We start from the raw sequence: 23,383 nt of genomic DNA, 5'->3' as shown, positions 1-23,383 counted from the left end.
ATTTTTTCCCTGTGTGACTGCTCCCCAGCCTCTCAGGCTGGCATCCGTGGTCACCAGGACCCAGTCCTGAATGCCGAATCTGCGGCCCTCTAGAAGATGAGCCCTCTGCAACCACCACAGGAGAGACACCCTTGTCTTTGGTGACAGGGTTATCCGCTGATGCATCGGAAGATGCGATCCGGACCATTTGTCCAGCAGGTCCCACTGGAAAGTTCTTGCGTGGAATCTGCCGAATGGAATTGCTTCGTAGGAAGCCACCATTTTTCCCAGGACCCTTGTGCACTGATGCACTGACACCTGGCCTAGTTTTAGGAGGTTTCTGACTAGTTCGGATAACTCCCTGGCTTTCTCCTCCGGGAGAAACACCTTTTTCTGGACTGTGTCCAGGATCATCCCTAGGAATAGAAGTCGTGTCGTCGGGATCGGCTGTGATTTTTGGAATATTGAGAATCCAACCGTGCTGGCGCAGCACTATCTGAGATAGTGCTACCCCGACTTCCAACTGTTCCCTGGATCTTGCCCTTATCAGGAGATCGTCCAAGTAAGGGATAACTAAAACTCCCTTCCTTCGAAGGAGTATTATCATTTCGGCCATTACCTTGGTAAAGACCCTGGGTGCCGTGGACAATCCAAACGGCAGCGTCTGAAACTGATAGTGACAGTTCTGTACCACAAACCTGAGGTACCCTTGGTGAAAAGGGTAAATTGGGACATGTAGGTAAGCATCTTTGATGTCCAGAGAGACCATATAGTCCCCTTCTTCCAGGTTTGCAATCACTGCTCTGAGTGACTCCATCTTGAATTTGAACCTTTGTATGTAAGTGTTCAAGGATTTTAAATTTAAAAATGGTCTCACCGAGCCGTCCGGCTTCGGTACCACAAATAGTGTGGAATAGTACCCCTTTCCCTGTTGCAGGAGGGGTACCTTGATTTTCACCTGCTGGGAATACAGCCTGTGAATGGCTTGCAATACTGTCTCCCTGTCTGAGGGAGACTTTGGTAGAGCAGACTTTATGAAACGGCGAGGGGGAGACGTCTCGAATTTCTTGAGACGGGCCCCCACCGTGCCTGAGACCGCTTGTAAAGCCCCAGCGTCATGCTGAGGACTTTGCGGAGGCGGGAGAGGGCTTTTGTTCCTGGGAATTGGCTGTTTCCAGTGGCCACCAGGTCTGTTAGACCTACCCCAAATAACTCCTCCCTTTTATAAGGCGATACTTCCATATGCCTTTTGGAATCATCATCACCTGACCACTGTCTTGTCCATAACCCTCTTCTGGCAGAAATGGACAGCGCACTTACTCTTGATGCCAGTCGGCAAATATCCCTCTGTGCATCACGCATATATAGAAATGCATCTTTTAAATGCTCTATAGTTAGTAATATACTGTCCCTATCTAGGGTATCAATATTGTCAGTCAGGGAATCCGACCAAGCCACCCCAGCACTGCACATCCAGGCTGAGGCGATTGCTGGTCGCAGTATCACACCCGTGTGAGTGTATATACATTTTAGGATATTTTACTGCTTTCTGTCAGCAGGTTCCTTAAGGGCGGCTGTATCCGGGGACGGTAGTGCCACCTGTTTAGACAAGCGTGTGAGCGCTTTATTCACCCTAAGGGGTGTTTCCCAACGTGCCCTATCCTCTGGCGGGAAGGGGTATGATGCTAATAACTTTTTAGGAATTAACAGTTTTTATCGGGGGAAACCCACGCATCATCACACACTTCATTTAATTCCTCAGATGCAGGAAAAACTACAGGCAGTTTTTTCTCACCCAACCTAATACCCTTTTTAGTGGTACTGGTATTATCAGAAATGTGTAAAAACATTTTCCATAGCCTCAATCATGTAACGTGTGGCCCTACTGGAAGTCACATTCGTCTCTTAATCGTCGACACTGGAGTCAGTATCCGTGTCGGCGTCTGTATCTGCCATCTGCGGTAACGGGCGTTTTAGAGCCCCAGATGGCTTTTGAGACACCTGGACAGGCACAGGCTGAGTCGCCGGCTGTCTCATGTCATCAATCTTTTGTAAAGAGCTGACACTGTCACATAATTCCTTCCATAAGCTCATCCACTCAGGTGTCGACTCCCTAGGGGGTGACATCTCTGTTACAGGCAATTGCTCCGCCTCCACCTCATTTTCCTCCTCATACATGTCGACACAATGTACCGACACACAGCACACACACACAGGGAATGCTCTGATAGAGGACAGGACCCCACTAGCCCTTTGGGGAGACAGAGGGAGAGTATGCCAGCACACACCAGAGCGCTATATATATATATATATATACAGGGATAACCTTATATAAGTGTTTTTCCCCTTATAGCTGCTGTTTAGTTATACTGCGCCTAATTTGTGCCCCCCTCTCTTTTTTAACCCCTTTCTGTAGTGTAGTAACTGCAGGGGAGAGCCAGGGAGCTTCCCTCCAACGGAGCTGTGAGAGAAAATGGCGCCAGTGTGCTGAGGAGATAGGCTCCGCCCCCTTCTCGGCGGCCTTTTCTCCCGTTTTTCTGTGGAATCTGGCAGGGGTTAAAATTCATCCATATAGCCCTGGGGGCTATATGTGATGTATTTTCGCCAGCCAAGGTGTTTTTATTGCTGCTCAGGGCGCCCCCCCCTAGCGCCCTGCACCCTCAGTGACCGAAGTGTGCTGAGGAGCAATGGCGCACAGCTGCAGTGCTGTGCGCTACCTTGGTGAAGACAGGATGTCTTCTGCCGCCGATTTTTCCGGACCTCTTCTTGCTTCTGGCTCTGTAAGGGGGCCGGCGACGCGGCTCTGGGACCGAGCTCCGAGGCTGGGCCTGTGTTCGGTCCCTCTGGAGCTAATGGTGTCCAGTAGCCTAAGAAGCCCAATCCACTCTGCACGCAGGTGAGTTCGCTTCTTCTCCCCTTAGTCCCTCGATGCAGTGAGCCTGTTGCCAGCAGGTCTCACTGAAAATAAAAAACCTAAAACTAAACTTTCACTAAGAAGCTCAGGAGAGCCCCTAGTGTGCACCCTTCTCGGCCGGGCACAAAAATCTAACTGAGGCTTGGAGGAGGGTCATAGGGGGAGGAGCCAGTGCACACCAGGTAGTCCTAAAGCTTTACTTTTGTGCCCAGTCTCCTGCGGAGCCGCTAATCCCCATGGTCCTTACGGAGTTCCCAGCATCCACTAGGACGTCAGAGAAAAAGGGAAAAGGTTCAAGCAACACTCATTGCTCTGGACTGGCCTCGAAGTGCCTGGTACGCGGATCTTCTCAAGATGCTGATCGAAGATCCATGGCCTCTACCTCTTCTGCAACCGATATCGTTCATCTAACCAGACTTACCACGGTTACGTTTAATGGCATGGAAGTTGAACGGCTGATTCTAGTCAGGAGCGGGATTCCTGACAAGGTCGTCCCGACTATGATCCAAGCCAGGAGGGGAGTAACGTCTAAACATTACCACCATATATGGAAGTAGTATGTCTCTTGGTGTGAAAGTAGACAATATTCTGAGGTGGAATTTCATCGGGGACGTCTCCTGCTTTTTCTGCAGTCGGGAGTGGATGTGGGCCTAGGCTCCATTAAGGTCCAGATTTCGGCCTTGTCTATTTAGATTCAGAAAAAATTGGCTTGAAGGGTGTTTTGCACATCCACCCTCCCTTTGTGCCTCCCACAGCACCTTTGGATCTCAATTTGGTTCTGAACTTCCTCCAATCAGAATGGTTTGAACAGTTACTGGAGGTGGACGTAAAATACCTTACGTGGAAGAACGTCACACTGCTGGCCTTAGCTTCAGCAAGATGTGTGTCAGAGCTGGTGGCATTGTCTTACAAGAGCCCCTACTTAATTTTCCATGAGGACAGAGCTGAACTCAGGACTCGTCCACAATTTCTTCTTAAGGTGGTGTCCGCATTTCACATCAACCAACCTATTGTGGGTCCGGTTGTTACGGACACCTCTGCTACTTCAAAGTCTTTGGCTGTTGTGAGGGCTTTGAAGATGTACATAAAAAGAGGACAGTTCGTCACAGGAAATCGGACTCGCTGGTCGTTCTCTGTGATCCCAAAAAAATTGGGTTTCCTGCTTCGAAGCAGTCAATTGCTCGCTGGATCAGGCTCACTATCCAGCATGCTGGCTCACTCTACTGGGTCGGTGGGTTCTTCTTGGGCGGCTGCCGGGATGTCTCGGCTTTACAGCTCTGCCGAGCAGCTACTTGGTCAGGTTCGAACACGTTTGCCAAATTTTTCAGTTTGGTCAGTTAGTTCTGCAAAAACCTCAGAACTCTCCCTTCTGGTTTGGGAGCTTTGGTACTTCCCGATGGTACTAATTGACTTCCCAGTATCCCCTAGGACGTAAGAGAAAATAGGATTTTAAATTACCTACCGGTAAATCCTTTTCTTGTAGTCCGTAGGGGATACTGGGCATCCGCCCGGTGCTTCGTTCTTCCTGCACTTACTTGGTTCAGTAATGTTGTGTGGTTCAGCTGTTGCTGTTCCTGGTTTCAAATTTGGTTAGCATGGCTTTCCTCTTGTTTTGTGTGTGCTGGTTCGTAATCTCACCACTTTCCTTTTCTATCCTTTTCTCAAAGTATGTCCGTCTCCTTGAGCAGTTTCCTAGACTGAGTCTGGTAGGAGGGGCAGAGGGAGGAGTCAGTGTACACTATCAAATTCTTAAAGTGCCCATGGCTCCTAGTGGACCCGTCTATACCCCATGGTACTAAATGGATTCCCAGTATCCCCTATAGACTACGAGAAAGGATTTTAATTACCTACCGGTAAATCATTATTATTTATATTACAGACACACACACACATTATATATGTCAACCGATCCCTGCTCGGGACCTCTCAGGATCAAGTCACCCCCTGACGAAGTCCTTGTGACGAAACGCGTTGGTGTGGTAATTGGACACTTGATGTAACTACGTCGCTGCTGACTTGATCCTGAGAGGTCCCGAGGGATCGGTTGACGAGCTGTGACTGGCGCCCGCTCCACTGGTGCTATCCAGAGGCGCCGTTTGTGTGATACACCGTGCTGCTTGTCTCATTTTGAGATGTATGTCTACATATACTTCTTTTAATTAAATGCTCACAACTGTTTACTGATATTCCGCGCTCCTCATTTGTTTCTTTACATGTATCTTCATTAAGCCTGTGGTACGGCTTTCTTTGGAGGAAGCAGCGGTTGACAAAAAGAGTCTGATCAAGATCTGACAATATTGGACTGTTTCAAGTATACTGGACTGGTTGGAATATCGCGCAATTATCCTTTTGCTGATAAATATATATATATATATATATATATATATACACACACACACACATATATATACATACACATATACATATATACACACATACGTCACATTATTATGACCACCTCCTACATTTGAAGTCAGCCCATGGCATACGTCACATGTCGTGCGTTGGCTTTGTGGGTATATAAGGTGTGTGATAGCCTGTCTGCACATATACCACTCATTGCTGTAATGGGTAAACAGGGCAATTTATCAGGGTTGCAAAAAGGAATGATTATCGGCTTTCGGGCCAAGGGTGGCAGTATTTCTGAAACAGCGTAGTTTGTGAACTGTTCCCACGCTGCTGTGGTGAAGGTGTATCGTGACTGGACAAATGGCACCATTACGAATAACCAATGTGGAAATCCGCTGAGCACCACATACCAATGATGTGAGAGGTGAACGTTGGCTAGGTGCGTGAGGGCTGACCGACATGCTACAGTGGAGTAGCTCACAGTTAAAATGAACCTAGGGGCTACAAGACGTGTCTAAAATGACAGTTCAGCCAGTCTAGCTGCTGTCCGTGCTGCACACGGCAGTTACTCTGGCTATTAGCTGATGGTCATAATAATGTGACTCGACCGTGTATATATTACACACACACACACACACACACACACACACACACACACACACACACACACACAATTAAATAAGCAGCACTTTTTGTTGTGTGATCTAGATAAACTAATAGCATCTAATACATTTTTGTAATGAAGCAGGCAATCCTAGGGAGTAATTCAGATCTGATCGCTGATCTGCATTTTCGCACAGTGGGCGATCAGATCTGAACTGCGAATGCAACGCTATTCACCAGCGGGTCGCACAACAGCAACAGGCAACGGCGCCCAGCGACGGATCCAAACACACGGGCGTTCATAAGGTGATTGATCAGAAGAGGCTGATTGTGGCTGGCAACCGTTTTCCAGGAGTGTCCGGAAAAACGCAGATTTGCTCAGGCGTTTTGAGGGAGGGTGTCTGATGTCAGCTCCGGCCCCGATCAGCAGCATTACATCGCAGCGGTTGATTAAGTCCTGGGCTGCGCAGAGACTGCACAAACTGATTTTTGTGCAGCTCTGCAAAAGAAGTGATCGAACACTTGCACAGGCTTTTACCCTCCCCCTGTAGGGGGCGACCATGTGATCGCAGGGCAGCAAAAAACGCAGCCCAGCGATCAGATCTGAATTACCCCCTTAGTGTGCCATGATCTGCTTCAATATACTGTTTTCAGAGGTATTTCCAAAATTTGGTGACACAAGAAAAAGCTACCATCCTGTAACTCATAATTACCACTAGTAAATTGTACTACAAAAGTGAAATCAGAATTTTATTGGCCAAGTACACTTGTGTGTGCCCGGAATTTGTCTCTGGTCAACTGCATGCCAGAAAACATATATACAGCAACATCGTACACTGACATTTACATAAAATACATAAAAATGTACACCTCAGATTTAAAAACAGCACCCTCTTATGGAAAGAAACTAATCCACAACTAAGTAAACTCCTTTTTCCAAGTGTTCAGCAAGCGAACCGCTTGCAGAAAAAAAACTATTCCAGTGTCTAGTGGCTTTTGTAGGCAGTGCTCTAATGCGTCTGCCTGATGGAAGCATCTGAAACAGATGAACAGCCAGGATGCGACTGATTCCTTATAATATTAGTTGCCCGTTTCTTCACCCTAGACAAATACAACTCCTGAACAGATGAAAGATAAACCCCAATAATCCTTTTTGCTGTTCTCACAACCATTTGAAGCCTAAGCCTGTCATGTTCTGTAGCTGAACAAAACTAAACTATAACAGAGCAACACAATACAGACTCAATTATAGCAGAGTAATAAAGAGTCAGGAACTCTCGGGGAAGATTGAACTTTTTCAGCTGACGCAAAAAGTACAATCTCTGTTGAGCTTTTTAACAATGGCGTCAATATTGGGACCCCACTTAAGATCTCGTGCAATTTTGGCACCCAGAAACTTAAAAGAGTCAATCATAGACACAACATTGCCATCATTCACAAGTGGGGGCAGAGAAACCGAGCCCCTTCTAAATTCCACAAACATCTAAACCGTTCCAAGAGGGTTTAGCTCCAAATTGTTCCTGCAGCACCACCGGGCCAATTGGTCCACGTCTCTTCTATATGCTGACTCATACCCATTTTTAATCAGACCAATGACAGTGGTGTCATTCTCACAGATTGTATACCAATCATTGTGTGACTGGCGAGCAAAGAGAAGAGCATAGGCGACAGGACACACCCTTGAGGGCCCCAGTGCTGATCCTATGAACACTCGAGGTAACCTTAACATAATTCTACCAGTTTTTGTACATATTCCCAATGAGTTCTATATAGTTTGCTATGGTATGGACAACTGGGTGTGAGAAATCAGCCAGGAGGCATAGTACTTTGAAAGACTGCGCATGCGCTGCGTACGCATTGCACATGCATTAGAGCCATATTACGATCACAGTGCATTTGCAAATTGAATTTGAAAGCGATGCAATCAGTCAGTGATTGACAGATAGTGAGCATTTAGGGGTGGTAACATGGCATTTTGAGGGAGTAGTAGCAAAAACGCAGTCGCATCATTGCCATTCGGCAGGCGGGTCTCTGACATCATCTGCAAATACTTCCATGCAACAGCATCTTCAGATTTGTGGATTCTCTGGCTTGGTGCAGATTGAATTTACCCCTTTGACGTTCCCGATTTTGTGTATGGTTTGCAAAGCTGATGTAGGCATTTATTCCATTTCTGGGCGGCAACAATCTGTGCGATTCATTGCAATTGAGATTGCAAAAAATAAAAAATCGCACTTAGTAATGGCGATCCAAGCTGAATGAGGGCCTATGTAATTTAATAAACACTGTAAGTAATTCGGAAGACCTTCAGTATTTCTAATTCTGCGTGTAATACATTTCCCATTGGCCTTACTTTCTGTAAAGCATCTTTACTCACAGCAAATGGTTTTAAAACAAACTACAGTATTTCATGTGTGAGCGGTCATCTTCCTGCTGCAGGAAGATCCCCGTGTGGTTCTGCTACAGGGCCCCAGCACCAAACAGCTGAAATACATAAAAAATGGATACCCACATGTGTGATTCAGCCCATGTGTGGCCTGCATTAGTGTCCCGTTTTATTTATCACAAACAGATAATGAAGAATGGTGGTAATGGAACAGCCTCTATTCTAGAACGTTAATTAGAATGTAAAACTCCACTTTATGAGCTATACTAGACTGCGCATTAAGGGGACAATTTAGAGATGGACGCAGCCCTTCTCCTCGTGGCCGCATAGCAAGGTGATTGACTGCGGTGGGCGTTTTGGGGACGGCGTTTCAGCATGGCGTGGCAGCCAAAATGGGGGCATGTCACGAGCGGTTTCAGGGCGGTTGTGTGAGGTCATACGCAGCTGCTCGGATAAAAAAAAATTGGCGGACCGCCTACCAGTGCAGCCAGGCTGTGCTGGCAGGGGTCAACATTTAATAATAACGTGTCTCCAATTGTGGCAGCACCATACATGCTGGGCTGCAATACCCTGTGCTGGACGGCCCCGAAAATGTGAGGAGATGGAAGCAGATCTTGCTGCAGATACAAACAATAAAAGAATCCACAATGTGATAATCGTCGAGAATCAAAGGCAAAGCCTGCATTAAATTACACCTGTACAGCCCCATGTGGTATAGGAATGTACAAAACCCATGAGTTTTGGGCTTTTTTTATTTTTTTTTATATATATATTTTTTATTGTGGCTCATGAACTTTTTGAAAGCAGTTACAAGAAAGTTCACAGACAGCAAGAGAGACATTAAAGACAACAATGAAAAAGCACTCTACAGTAAGGTGTCATCCGGTTGGTAAAACAATAAAAGTTACAAAAATAATCCCTTTAAGTGGATGGCAGCTGGAGTACCAGGAGTTGAATTTAGTTGCAGTTGAGACTGGATAAAAAACCAGGAGACGAACTGTGGTTCTATATTGATGTTATACGCAGTGCTGACTCCACTGCAGACTCCATGTTGCTACTCCTCCAGGGAAGCTTCTGAGCAAGTGCCGAGCTATCCTGAGACTGAGTGTGACACAGTGGAGGACAGCACTTCGCTCCAGTCAGACCCATGTCTACAGGGGATTACCAGCTGTTTTAGATGCTGCTCCTGCATCCTGTACTGCTACCTACTTAAACTCACCGGATGGTGAGCTGTAGGACACCCCACTCTGCTCAAGCTCCATTCCATCTATCACTGTGTATAACAGTGAGTACAGCTATACCTGCTTATCTTCAATAAAACCACCCCACTGGTTAAGTAACTAGGCTGTTCATAGTTTTAAGGCATCTGCAGGTGTAAACAAAAACTCTGCTACATAGTCAAGTCTGTACACACATTTTCAACAGGTTATGGGCCCTGGCACACAAAGTTTAAGTACACAAGCCCCAAGCTACTAGAACACCCACAGCAGGACAAAGACGCCATCTTGAGCACATGTGTAGCACAGACTGCCATAGAACACAGCGTGAAGACAGCACAGTGTTTCCAGCGCAGTGTAGCTGCACAGCAGCAGAATAGAGCACATAAACTGCACAATTATCTCAATAAAAAACATGCATACATGAGCTTCACCTATACTGGGATTTATTAAACTAAAAGGTGCAGAGAATTATACAACCTGGGAGTTTGCTGTGGAAATGCAATTAAAGTCTGAGACATTGTGAAAAGTGACCGTAGATCCCAGTGACAGTCTAAACCCAGATGATATAGAGAGAGCCACTGTTACTATTGGGTTAAGTATAGAGCAACATGTGTACTCTACAATAATGAAACAATGGAAGACATGTGGACAACTCTGCAGGCAGTGTATCAGGATGGAGGTCTTTTGAGGAGAATACATTTAAGACCTGTATTATATAACACCAAGTCATGTGAATGCAGCAGCATAACTAAATTGACAAAATTATGTCTGTTTATCAGCAACTAACATCAGTTGGAGTGCAAAAAGATGTTGCAGAGATCACTACAGCAATTCTAAAGAACTTGACACCCAAGTTCGACTTCCTAGTTGTGGCATTGGAAGCAAACACAGCAAAGTTATAAACACAATCACAGTTACAACAAATTTACCACAGTTCCAAGGACACGTGCCCTGTGAGTTAAATGCAGAGACTAATGCATTAAATACAAAAAAGTGAAAAATTCAGAAAACTCAAGTTCAAGTGCTACAAATGTCACTACTGTAGATAGGTTATAAAGCTTTTGAGTGTGAGCAAAGGAATGCAAATCCTATACAAACAAGAATGCAATGGCAAAGATGAGTCTGCCCTTACAGATAGCAACAGAAAAGTTTGCTGATATATAGATTCAGGCAAAACAAGGCATTTCAATGAAGAGTAGTTCACCACATTAACCAAATGGGACTCTATCACAATCAAAGGGATTGGCAATCAAGTACTTACAGCTATAAAAGTTGGAACAATTAAAGCTTGCTTGAGAGTTGAAACAAGGACAAATAAAGTCAGAGATCCAAGACATGATATATGTACCAGAAATTGGAACAAACCTTATAGCCATAAGTGTCCTGGCCACCGATTTCACTTCACAGCAAAGGAAACTGTATTGTGTGAAACAGAAAAGGTACAGTCATAGCTACAGACACAAGGCGTCAGCAATTGTACTTCCTTGATACACAGCACTGTTACACAATGAGGTTAACACAGTTACAGTCACTGAAACTCTGGCAAAGAAGATTTGGTCACCTTTGATACAACCTGTTCAAAAGCTACAGAAGGGAAGGTCACAGGAATTTCAGTGACTAACAGTGTCGAAGTCAAAAATGTTACATACACACTACATGTAAACTCCAAACAGAGTGGCCTCTGTGAGTGCGCATAATCGCCGTGCGTACGCATACACGCAGGGTGCACAGGATATACGGTAGCATACGCATTCGCACAGAGAAGCCACAAAGACATATTCAACACATATTCATACAACACATAGATTACACATAGACAAACATGTTTAGCACCAGACTGGTATTAAATTATATTTATATAATAGAGTGTAACATCAGATATATATGTATTATTGGGATGGAACAAGTTAATTATATCACGCTTAGTGTCAAAATGACAGGAGATTGTGTGGATTAATTTGATAGCTATGGGTAAAATTGTAGCTCATTGCAACAATTAGTTATGATAAAATGTATGAAATCTAAAGTCACTCTTATGGGAACAAAGAACTTCCTGAAGAAAGCATGTGTGCAGAAAACCAGTGGCTAACCCCTATAACTGCATCTTGAAACTGGACATTGCTTGCATATGAACTGACCAATAACACACGAGGAATGAGAGACCTCCCTCTCCTGGGCCAATGGAAGGAGACAGAAACAAACAACCTGTTAACTCCCATTGTTTGATATAGGCAGTTTTGTAAGGCATAGTTAGTTAGTTGCTGTGAGGAAGGCATGGAGACGACTCAGCAAAGGGTGAAGTATGCTGGCTGTAACTGATTCTTATGTAACTGCAACTGCTTCTTTTGTAACTATAACTCATATAACCATATTTATATAGGTTATTTTGTATGCATAACTTTAAATACCAAATATATATATATATATATAGGAATCGTAGGTCCGGCACTCCATGCTTCAAGATGTAGCTGCGACGGTGCCCTCACAGGAAAGAAATATGTATATATATATGGTTTGCAGAGGTGCGGCACTCATACCAAATAACGGAAACTCAGAGCCATGGTCAATTTTGCATCAACGTTTCAATACTTACATATTGTCATATGTAAATATTGAAACGTTGATGCAAAATTGACCACGGCTCTGAGTTTCCGTTATTTGGTATGAGTGTTGCACCTCTGCAAACTATATATATATATATATATATATATATATCTATCTATCTGTCAATAGAACATATATAGGGGGCGCTCCATAGTGCGTAAAAGCTTTTTATTTTTAAAAGTATACACAAAGTGTTAAAACCAGCTGTTTTATATTCGTACCAGAAGGCAACCAGTGTGGGCTGGTTACCACGTGATTCAAATCAAATGATCGATAGGTATAGCAGGAACGAGTGTCAAGCGATCATACCGGATACCTCCACCCGCCGGCGGCTGGTCTCCCCAGGGTCTCGGGCAGGAATCACACACGTCCCCGACTCCTCGCTCGGCAATACCAACGATCCTATACGTCACCAGACTCCGCCGGCGGAGTGTGATTCCTGCCCGAGACCCTGGGGAGACCAGCCGCCGGCGGGTGGAGGTATCCGGTATGATCGCTTGACACTCGTTCCTGCTATACCTATCGATCATTTGATTTGAATCACGTGGTAACCAGCCCACACTGGTTGCCTTCTGGTACGAATATAAAACAGCTGGTTTTAACACTTTGTGTATACTTTTAAAAATAAAAAGCTTTTACGCACTATGGAGCGCCCCCTACATATGTTCTATTGACAGATATTTCTTCTCCGGAGGAGTTCGGATTGTTGGAAGGGGAGCTGCGGTCCTACTAATAAAACGAGGATCTAGTGCACATTTGTAGCATCTATAAGAAGTTGCAGTGATTCAACTATATGGACACACATCAAGTGTATCTCTATATACACATCATTTATATATGCTAAATACTCTGCTTTGATATTAATCAGCGCTATATCATATTTGTCTATATATATATATATATATATATATATATATATATACAGGTTGAGTATCCCTTATCCAAAATGCTTGGGACCAGAGGTATTTTGGATATGGGATTTTTCCGTATTTTGGAATAATTGCATACCATAATGAGATATCATGGTGATGGGACCTAAATCTAAGCACAAAATACATTTATGTATCATATACACCTTATACACACAGCCTGAAGGTAATTTTAGCTAATATTTTTTATAACTTTGTACATTAAACAAAGTGTGTGTACATTCACACAATTCATTTTTGTTTCATATACACCTTATACACACAGCCTGAAGGTCATTTAATACAATATTTTTAATAACTTTGTGTATTAAACAAAGTTTGTGTACATTGAGTCATCTAAAAACAAAGGTTTCACTATCTCACTCTCACTCAAAAAAGTCTGTATTTCGGAATATTCCGTATTTCGGAATATTTGGATATGGGATACTCAACCTGTATATATCTCCTGTATAATAGCCCTGTGACTCTGTGCCTGGCCCTCTAACGCTGGGTGGAGTCACAGGGCTAGCCGGAGTCACAGAGCCCGCCCACCACACGTGCAGCAAGTCTCTGCTCCGAGTGCTGCTGCCTGTCCATCTCCCCCCTCTGCCATCAGCAAATCCGGCTCCCTCTGGCCGCGGCTCCAGCCGAACAGCAGCTGCCAGCATACACACTTATGAGGGACGAGTGGCGCAGGAGAAGACTTTCATAGCCCTCCCTGCGCCGCGCACACAGACCCGCCGCCTCCTCCACGCATGGCGACAGGGGGTCAGAGGGTCCCCGGTGATGAAGTACACACAATATGGGGCTGCAGCACCTACACTCTTACGACATTTTTACTCTTATCGTCTGACCGGCCCCCATCCCGCCTTAGCCTGTCACTGGGTTCAGCCTGGTCGTGCCGCTGCGCCTGCCCTTCCCACCGGAACTGCCGCAGATGCCGTGGGAAGGGCAGGACACCAAACCTCTGCTCCAGCCTTCCTGCCGGCGCTGAACCCAGGGATAGTGTCAGTGGCGTCAGAAGGGGGGGACCCGCACCAAGGTGTCAGCTCTCCTGCAGTGACAGGAGCAGAGTGCTGCAGTGACATAATCTCCTGCAGCACTCGCCTCCTGTCACAGAGAAGAGCCGGCACACACACACTCCAGTCTCCGGGGGCAGCCAGCATCTTCAGGCAATCTGGAAACACCCGGGGAGCGAGAGAGAACATACCGCGAGGCCACACCCCTTTTTCGGCCACGGGGGGGTGAGAGATGTGTGTAATAGTAATACTGACTGCGCTCCGACACCCTCTGGACACTGTACTGTTTACCAGACTGCAGCAGCCGCACACAGCCTCAACGGTGAGTCCCTCCGGCCATCCTAACCACTGATTCTATGTGTGGTCGGCACTTTACACAAGTCTCCCCTTCTGGTGTCCACCCCCTCCACTACTTTCCCCCCTCTCTTCATCAGCTTCCTCACTGGGGACCCTCCCTACCGCCCCGCGTCTCTGTATCCCCTCCCTACCGCCCCGCATCTCTCTATCCCATCCCTACCGCCCCACGTCTCTCTATCACCTCCCTATTGCCCCGCATCTCTGTATCTCCTCCCTACATCTGTATCCCCTCCTTACCGCCCCGCATCTCTGTATCCCCTCCCTACCGCCCCGTGTCTTTCTATCCCCTCCCTGCCGCCCCGCATCTCTGTATACCCTCCCAGCCGCCCCACGTCTCTCTATCCCCTCCCTGACGCCCGCTTCTTTCTATCCCCTCCCTGCCGCCCCGCATCTCTGTGTCCCCTCCCTACCGCCCCGCATCTGTGTCCCCTCCCTACTGCCCCGCATCTCTGTGTCCCCTCCCTACCGCCCCGCATCTGTGTCTCCTCCCTACCGCCCCGCATCTCTGTGTCCCCTCCCTACCGCCCCGCGTCTCTGTATCCCCTCCCTACCGCCCCGCGTCTGTGTCCCCTCCCTACCGCCCCGCGTCTGTGTCCCCTCCCTACCGCCCTGCATCTGTGTCCCCTCCCTACCGCCCCGCGTCTGTGTCCCCTCCCTACCGCCCCGCGTCTGTGTCCCCTCCCTACCGCCCCGCGTCTCTGTGTCCCCTCCCTACCGCCCCGCGTCTGTGTCCCCTCCTTACCGCCCCGCATCTGTGTCCCCTCCTTACCGCCCCGCGTCTCTGTGTCCCCTCCCTACCGCCCCGCGTCTGTGTCCCCTCCCTACCGCCACGCGTCTGTGTCCCCTCCCTACCGCCACGCGTCTGTGTCCCCCCCTACTGCCCCGCGTCTTGTGTCCCCCTCCCTACCACCCCGTGTCTGTGTCCCCTCCCTACCGCCCCGCGTCTGTGTCCCCTCCCTACCGCCCCGCGTCTGTGTCCCCTCCCTACCGCCCCGCGTCTGTGTCCCCTCCCTACAGCCCCGCGTCGGTGTCCCCTCCCTACCGCCCCGCGTCTGTGTCCCCTCCCTACCGCCCCGCATCTCTGTGTCCCCTCCCTACCGCCCCGCGTCTCTGTATCCCCTCCCTACCGCCCCGCGTCTCTGTGTCCCCTTCCTACCCCACTGTGTCACATACAGAGTCCATACCACCGGCTCCTGGATACCTCCCTGACAAACCCTCACCAGGCGGACAGAAGCCATAACCCCCTGCGGTGCCCCCCGTAGTTACCGGTATATTGGTGTTGCTCCGCTCTGCCGCCTCCTCCCTATCCCTCACACAGCAAGCGCAGGGCGCAAGCCCAGCACCGAGCACATGACCGCGCTGCCCATGGCCATTGTCCCTGGCAGCAGCGGCAGGCTCCACCCCCTCCTCCTACTGCACCTGAGGGGGGCGCGCACATAGTGCATGCAGAGGGGACTGGTGCACCTGAGACCTGCGGCCGCGTGGAGGGCTCGCGTGCGACATAGCCGCGTTGCTACACCTGAAGGATCAGACGGTGTAGAGACAGGACACAGCTGCCCCTGTTCCTCATTGTACCAGCACTCCCCTCTGTGTCTAATGACACCATATACCTCTTCATGCGGGTATGTCTATACCACATACATCCTTATCCGTGTCCTATATATTGTTACATATACAATCACATAGTTATAGGTCCCGCACCCCCACCTGCATCCACCCCCCCCCTCTACCCGCAGCATCTACATACTCCCTGCCTCATCCGCGGCCCCCCCCGCACCCGCTATATTCTGTACATCGTGCCCTGCAGGCACTGTTCACGCAGTCGCAAGGGCCTACACCCCCTTCACCATCGGACGCCCTTTCGTCGTGCAATAATTAACCACTAACAAACCTAGGAAGGCAGGTAATACTCCATATAATACAAATATTGAACCCCAGCAAGGCGTACATGGGTTAAGGGGGCGTAGTATATATTAACGCTGGCATTTAAATGTTTATTTAATAATATAGAAATTCACAACAGAAAAACCCATATGCGAGAGCTGCAAAGTAGGAAAACAGTTGTCAGCTTTTCCCAAGTGAGCAAGCAGATGTGTGTGGTCCACTGCAAATAAAGTACAGATACTTTGTGTCATTCATAGAGGACTTCACAAAAATGACACACTTGTACTTCAGAGAGAGAAGTCTGAAGTAGCGGAAAAAATTGAACATTACAAGAGACTTGTAGAAAATCAACCTGATAATAGAATCAAGAACCTTAATGGTGGAGAATATTTAATCAGAAAAGTGGAATTCTTATTAAGAAAATATGGAATAGATCATCAATTGACCATTGTCTACACTGATGATATATCTGAACCAGTAGCCACCAGCATGAAAGCTTGTCCATGCAAAACAAAGTCTTCTGAAAGATAAAATACTGTCAAGCCACCAAACAGGTATGATGAAGAATTTGCAAATATTGCATTCAGTGAGCCTAAAGACACCCAGAAGCATAGGCGTGCGCAGGGGGGGTGCCTGGTGTGCACAGGCACCCCCTAATGTTCGTCACCCCCTCACACACGCCTGTTGCTGTTGCAGTGATCGGTAATCGCCAAGTGTGCTCATTTCTGTCCTGCCCGCTGCTCATGCCACCCCCGCCGCCCTGTCTGGCTGCCGGCTGGCCAGCCGGACATCCGGGATGGGTTAATCATTCATTTGCATGGGTGCAGCATCACTGACATAATCTTCCTCCCAGTTCCGCTAAACTGTGTGATGTGTCGTGATGATGTCATGCTGAGCTTGAGCAGACTGCTCAAGCTCAGCACTCCTCCTCTCCAACTCCTCAGATTTTCTACTAGATATCTTCAACTGGGCAACTCTGGATATTAATGAACCTCGTAGAAAGGCCTTATAAGTATCCCACACCAGTGGAGCATTATTACAAATAGGGTTATTAGCAAAAAAACTCCTCCCAAAGCACAATTAAAGAGGAGACATTATTAATATATTCAAATATGTAAAGGGAAATTACAAGGAGCTATCAGGATCCGCAGGGAGACCACTAAACAAATAAGTCTTATTTGCGTAGTGGTCTCCCTGCAGATTGGGTGGAATGGCTGATAGTACATAAACAATTGACAGACCTACTCCTTGACAAATCAAAGAGAAATTTACTGTTTCGCGCCCATAATTTCTATATACAGGGATATCGATCGGGAAAATTTCTGCCCTATTTGGCTAGACAGGAGATGCCCTCCGTCATTGTGCATAGCATTAGGAGCATGTATGGTGTTTGTACGGATACCCCTTCTATAGCTTCTAGTTTTTATGCATATATTTTAGACATTTATAGAACCAGGGAGCAATATACGTACTCAGCATCATTGGATTACTTTGATATGATAGAGGTTCCTTCCCTAAGTTCTGAGTCAAACAGTTTTTGGACTCCCCCATTACACTGGAAGAGGTGGAAAATGCTATTAAGTCCTTTCCCAGTAATAAGGCTCCGGGGGTCGATGGTCTCCCTATTGAACTGTATAAGACCCATTTGGATTTCTTTGCCCCTAAGCTTCTGTTGATTTTTGAGGAATTGTTGTGGGGTGGTACTCTTCCCTCTTCTATGGCCGAGGCACTGGTGGTGCTGATACCGAAGCCGGATAAAGATCCCCTTCTCTTAGACTCGTACCGTCCTATCTCCCTGTTGTCAACTGATATAAAAATTCTCCCCAAACTTTTAGCGCTCCGGCTTAATACAGTGGTCCTGGAGCTGGCCCATTGTGACCAAACTGGCTTTCTGCCAGCCAGATTTACTACTGTCAATCTTAAGACGATTATTTACGTATATGCAGTTGGAGGATGAGTTGGACCATGCGATAGTGGTTTCTCTGGACGCTGCCCGCGCTTTTGACTTTGTAGAATGGGTGTATCTTTGGGAGGCCCTTTATAGATTTGGAATAGGCCCGAATTTTTTGTCCTGGGTTAAACTTTTATACTCCTGTCCAGCTGCAAGAGTTGTGGTCAACGGTTTTACCACTGGGTCTTTTTTGTTGGGGAGGGGAACCCGACAAGGGTGTCCTTTGTCCCCACTGCTATTTGCTCTTGCTATAGAGCCTTTGGCTTGCGCTGTTAGGACCGCAACGAATATAAGGGGACTCAGTATTGTGGGTTTATATGCAGACGATATATTATTTTTGAAAGATATATCCCCTTCACTGCCTGCCCTTCTTGAATTGGTTCGGGAATTTGGTTCTTTCTCTGGTATCTGTATTAATTGGGGCAAATCCGTGGTGTTCCCATTAATTCCCTCTACATCACCCCCAACTTCCTATGACCTTCCCCTTCAATGGTGTACCCAGTTTAAATATCTTGGTATCCAAATTTCTCATTCCCCTAAAAATTTTGTTGCCTTGAATCTAACTCCCCAGATCGATAATTTGCGTATAAAGAGGCGAATTTGGCACAAACTCCCTTTAACTGTAACGGGCTGTGTGAATATTGTCAAAATTATTATTCTGCCTAAATTTCTTTATATACTGCAAAATGCACCAGTTTATATTCCTGCCTCACAATTTCTGTTGATTTCCCGATATATTGCTACCTTTATTTGGGGTGCTAAACAGGCCCGTATTGCATATAAAAAACTTAGTAGACGCAGAGCACAAGGTGGCCTGGCATTGCCAGATATGCGTTTATATTATCTAGCCGCCCAGTTGGTACAACTTTATGAGTGGGGATTATGGGAATCTTCTAGTGGCTCTTTTGGATAAAGCTTGCCTCTCATTTTCTCCGTTGCAGTTCTTACTAGCACATACCTCATTATCCTCTCTCCCCCAACTACTGCAGCAGGCTCATAGAGTATGGCTGGCGACTGAGGGGCTGATGGGGAACTCCACAGTGGATCCTTGTTCTCCACTTTGGAATAATACGACTTTTTCTGAACTTTTTGTAGTGGAGGGCAGCTCTGTTTAGGTCTCACACGAGGTCTCAGCAATAGGGCAACTTTATCAAGATGGGGTGCTCCATAGCTTTGAGTATCTGTCCACTGCATACGCCATCCCTAGACATAATTTTTTTCAGTATTTACAACTCCGGCTTGCGCTGACGGCACAGTGGTGGAGCTCTGCTCCACGGCTCTCTGAATCCCCGGTTCACAAAATAATCCGTACGTTACCTTCTCGTGGGAGGGTCTTGGCTCTGTACTCCTCCCTCCTCTCCTCCTGTGGATTGGATGGGCTGATCGCCCTCCGAGCTACATGGATACAGGATTTGGGTGAAATTGGTGAAGAGGATTGGAACCATATCCTGGTCTCCCCGCGTGCAGCCTCGGCGAGTGCTAGATTCCAGCAGATACAGCTATATATCTTACATAGAGTCTACTGGACTCCTTCTCGTCTGTTCAAATTTGGAGGTTCGGCTTCTGACAACTGTTCGAAATGCTCTGCTCCAGCTGCTGGGTTCTGGAACTTGCTCTGGCAGGGCCCGCAGGTGTATGCCTTTTGGGAAGATGTTATGACTTCTGTAGGTTACACTGGTATTCGGGTTCCGCTGATGACTCCCCGTATTTGTATATTCGGTCTTGATTTGATGGAGTACCTCCCAATTCACTCTGGTCTTTATGTAAATATTGTTTTAACGTTGGCCCGGGTATGTATAGCACGTAACTGGATGGCTCATGTTTCTCCGTCGTCTGCTGAATGGGTTGCCCTTGTGAATACTACTCTTTCCCATGAACGTTTTATGCATACTAAACGTAATTCTTTATTGAAATTTGACAAGATATGGGGCTCTTGGAGGAATTCTAGATACTTCATTGACCCCATGCTTTAAAAACTGGGCGTATGTGTTAATTACGATAGTATATTGTCCCTAGCGCGTGCCGGTCTATCCCCCTCCCACGCATTTCCACACTTTAGCACGCACTTTGATATATTTGTTTCTGTTTTGTTTTTGTTTGTTTTTAATTACCCTGAACAGCGATATGGATGTATTTTTACAACTGATTGATATATTTCTCTGCAGTACACCATTGCTGACTGATATAACCTATTTCTCCCATGCAATATTCTTAACTGTTGACAGAAAACTATGAAAAGCACAAATACTGTTTTGTAACTGTTTATTTGAAATGTTTAAAGTAATGTTTATATAAAACAATAAAAATACTTGATTTAAAAAAAATATGTCTCCTCTTAAGGTGGGTACGCACTATTAGATATATCTGCAGATCAATTGATCTGCAGATATATCTATGTACGGATCGGGCAGTGTGCTGTGCATACACACAGCCCGATCCGTCGGGGGACTGACGTCATGAACTGGGCGGGCGCTCGCGCCCGCCCAGTTCACCTGTCAATCACCGCCGGCCGCCGCAGCATGTGTACGGGCGGTCGGACGACCGCCCCGTACACACACAGCGACGGGCCAATATATCGTTAGATATATTGGCTGTCGGCTGTGCTGCGCGGCCGACGCGATACGTCTGTGAACGACGGAGTTCACAGACGTATCGCCCGTACACACTGGCCGACGGTCCCGCGATGTATCGGCCGTTCAAGAGAACGGCCGATACATCGACCAGTGTGTACGGGCCTTTAGAGGCCTCTTTTCTAGTGTATACATAATCAACCTAGTAAGCCTTTCCTCGTAGTCCAGTGCCTCTAGACCAGGGGTGTCAAACTCAAATTCATCGGGGGCCGCATCAGCAGTTTGGTCCCCATCAAAGGGCCGGTTGTATCTGTAGGTCTATCCAAAATTTACCGCTCCACCTGCCTTATATGTGCCCAGCCATCTGCCCCCTTTTAAAGTGCCCAGCCATGTGCCCCCTTTTATAGTGCCCAGCCATGTGCCCCCTTTTATAGTGCACAGGTCCCCATTTTACACATTGCGGCAGGCACAGGTCCCCATTTTACACATTGTGGCAGGCACAGGTCCCCATTTTACACATTGTGGCAGGCACAGGTCCCCATTTTACACATAGCGGCAGGTACAGGTCCCCATTTTACACATTGTGACAGGCACAGGTCCCCATTTTACACATAGCGGCAGGTACAGGTCCCCATTTTACACATTGTGGCAGGCACAGGTCCCCATTTTACACATAGCGGCAGGTACAGGTCCCCATTTTACACATTGTGGCAGGCACAGGTCCCCATTTTACACATTGTGGCAGGCACAGGTCCCCATTTTACACATTGTGGCAGGCACAGGTCCCCATTTTACACATTGTGGCAGGCACAGGTCCCCATTTTACACATTGTGGCAGGCACAGGTCCCCATTTTTACACATTGTGGCAGGCACAGGTCCCCATTTTACACATAGCGGCAAGTACAGGTCCCCATTTTACACATTGTGACAGGCACAGGTCCCCATTTTACACATAGCGGCAGGTACAGGTCCCCATTTTACACATTGTGGCAGGCACAGGTCCCCATTTTACACATTGTGGCAGGCACAGGTCCCCATTTTACACATTGTGGCAGGCACAGGTCCCCATTTTACACATAGCGGCAGGTACAGGTCCCCATTTTACACATTGCGGCAGGTGGTGGAAGGAGGGAGAGAGAGAGAAAGAGAGGAAGGGAGAGGGGCTGACTTACATTTGAAGCGGTTCTCGACGCTCTTCAGCCGCCTCTCCCTCCTCGTCTGCGCGGCTCCCTTCTCCGACGGGGTTTCGTTGAATGACGCGTTTGCGCCGTGACGTCACGACGCAATCGCGTCATTCCGCGAAACCCCGCCCCCCCCGAGCTGGGCACTCGGGAGAAGGGGGTTTCATGGCGGCGGCACCGCGGGCCATCAGACGAGGTCTGGCGGGCCGGATTTGGCCCGCGGGCCTTGTCTTTGACACCCCTGCTCTAGACCCTTAACTAATTTAGTAGCTTGCCTTTGAACTCTTTCAAGTTTCCAGAAATCTTTTTTTATAATGTGGTGACCAGAATTTAACACAATATTCCAGGTGTGGATGTACTAATGATTTGTATAGCGACAGGATTACACTTATCCCTTGTCTCAATTTCCCGTTTTATGCACGCTAGCACCTTATTTGCTGCACTTTGACATTGTGTACTGCTATTAAGCCTATTATCAATGAGAACCCCCAAAACTTTTTCTATTACCGTTTCTCCTAGATTTTCCCCATTTAATGTGTAGGTTGCATGTTTATTTTTTGTTCCAAAAGGCATAACTTTACATTTTTCTATAGGGAACATTACAAAATTAGAGAGGTCATCAATAAGAACTTCAATATCTTGAAACAAGACACAATATTAAAAGGAATTTTACCGGAATGTCCGAATATTATATACAGGAAAAACAGATCACTTAAAACACTACTGGCCCCAAGTCATCTTAACAAAGACACTCCACAAGATACCTGTACATCCAAAACTTACTATTTGGCTACCAAAAAGACCACCAGGCTTCCATAGATGTGGGAAAACTAAATGCACTATGTGCACTTATATCCCCCCAAAACCACTAGTATTACTATCAATGATGAGGGAGAAAATCACTCCATTCAAAGCTTTATAAATTGTGATTCAACGTATATCGTTTACCTTCTGACCTGTGGCTGAGGATTAAGATACGTCGGTCGCACCACACGACAACTAAAAAGACGTTTCATGGAACACAGACGAAATATCATTAATAAAGTCACTTCTCAGTGTGCCCAATCATTTTTTACTGCACCATTACAGTGATCCTTCCAGTTTACAAATCATAGGACTAGAATATATTTCATTTACGGTTCAGGGAGGTGATAGATTCAAAAACTTATGCAAGCGTGAGATATTTTGGATGTCCAAACTGGTCATTACATCCAGAGGGCCTCTGTTATATAGGGGTTTCCTTATTTGGGGAGGGTAGATAGGTTCTCCGTCATCCAATCTCAATATGGGATGTCCCATAAAATAGTATGTGTGTTTTACTCTGTTCGGTCCTATTTGAATGTTATATTGCAGTAATATATTCTCAACTGTATGTGAACAAATAGAGAGTGATATCTCCCTGACTATGGGCATAATTCAGACCTGATCACAGCAGCAAATTTGTTAGCTATTGGGCA

At 46.8% G+C, this 23,383-nt stretch overlaps 1 protein-coding gene across 4 annotated transcripts in view; it reads right to left on the bottom strand.

Annotated features, from left to right (window-relative positions):
• The window catches only part of GDPD2 (glycerophosphodiester phosphodiesterase domain containing 2), a 375,381-nt gene that overhangs the window by 213,221 nt on the left and 138,777 nt on the right, over window positions 1–23,383 (bottom strand). The gene's annotated exons all lie outside the window — the stretch shown is intronic.

Source organism: Pseudophryne corroboree, chromosome 8, assembly GCF_028390025.1.
Source record: "Pseudophryne corroboree isolate aPseCor3 chromosome 8, aPseCor3.hap2, whole genome shotgun sequence".
In the NCBI taxonomy this organism is placed as follows: domain Eukaryota; kingdom Metazoa; phylum Chordata; class Amphibia; order Anura; family Myobatrachidae; genus Pseudophryne; species Pseudophryne corroboree.
Note: the sequence above shows the minus strand (reverse complement) of the source record. Positions and strands in the feature narration are given on the sequence as shown.